Source organism: Acipenser ruthenus, unplaced genomic scaffold (genome assembly GCF_902713425.1).
Source record: "Acipenser ruthenus unplaced genomic scaffold, fAciRut3.2 maternal haplotype, whole genome shotgun sequence".
Classification (NCBI taxonomy): domain Eukaryota; kingdom Metazoa; phylum Chordata; class Actinopteri; order Acipenseriformes; family Acipenseridae; genus Acipenser; species Acipenser ruthenus.
In genome coordinates, this window is record NW_026708519.1 from 47,501 (window position 1) to 48,984 (window position 1,484).

Below are 1,484 nucleotides of genomic sequence, written 5' to 3' on the forward strand. Positions count from 1 at the left end.
GCTTAGATCGGTCGCTCGTGCCCTTAGAATGAACCTCCGTCCTGACTTAGAAATATTTTTTTGATCGAAAATGCCGTGCCCCTAGTAATATGCACCTACCTCCCCAGTGTATCTGCCATCTAGTTGCATTAAGGGAGGAAGCCACGAGTTCACAGGGACCTCCTGGAACTCTCGCTCCGTAACACATAGCAAATCTGTCCCTTCAGAAGAAGGTAACTTTTAATTGGAGCTCTGGTCATGTCAGCTACTTCTGCCCATGGTCATGTAGGCTAATTCTGCCTCTGGTCATGTCAGCTAATTCCGCCTATGGTCATATTAGCTAATTCCGCCTCTGGTCATGTCAGCTAACTCCGCCTATGGTCATGTCAGCTAACTGTGCCTATGGTCATGTCAGCTAACTGTGCCTATGGTCATGTCAGCTACTTCTGCCCATGGTCATGTCAGCTACTTCTGCCTATGGTCATGTCAGCTACTTCTGCCTATGGTCATGTCAGCTACTTCTGCCTATGGTCATGTCAGCTACTTCTGCCTATGGTCATGTCAGCTAACTGTGCCTATGGTCATGTCAGCTACTTCTGCCCATGGTCATGTCAGCTAATTCTGCCTATGGTCATGTCAGCTAATTCTGCCTCTGGTCATGTCAGCTAATTCTGCCTATGGTCATGTCAGCTACTTCTGCCTATGGTCATGTCAGCTACTTCTGCCTATGGTCATGTCAGCTAACTGTGCCTATGGTCATGTCAGCTACTTCTGCCCATGGTCATGTCAGCTACTTCTGCCTATGGTCATGTCAGCTACTTCTGCCTCTGGTCATGTCAGCTAATTCCGCCTATGGTCATATTAGCTAATTCCGCCTCTGGTCATGTCAGCTAACTCCGCCTATGGTCATGTCAGCTAACTGTGCCTATGGTCATGTCAGCTAACTGTGCCTATGGTCATGTCAGCTACTTCTGCCCATGGTCATGTCAGCTACTTCTGCCTATGGTCATGTCAGCTACTTCTGCCTATGGTCATGTCAGCTACTTCTGCCTATGGTCATGTCAGCTACTTCTGCCTATGGTCATGTCAGCTAACTGTGCCTATGGTCATGTCAGCTACTTCTGCCCATGGTCATGTCAGCTAATTCTGCCTATGGTCATGTCAGCTAATTCTGCCTCTGGTCATGTCAGCTAATTCTGCCTATGGTCATGTCAGCTACTTCTGCCTATGGTCATGTCAGCTACTTCTGCCTATGGTCATGTCAGCTAACTGTGCCTATGGTCATGTCAGCTACTTCTGCCCATGGTCATGTCAGCTACTTCTGCCTATGGTCATGTCAGCTACTTCTGCCTCTGGTCATGTCAGCTAATTCCGCCTCTGGTCATGTCAGCTAATTCCGCCTCTGGTCATGTCAGCTAATTCCGCCTCTGGTCATGTCAGCTAACTGTGCCTATGGTCATGTCAGCTACTTCTGCCTCTGGTCATGTCAGCTACTTCTGCCTCTG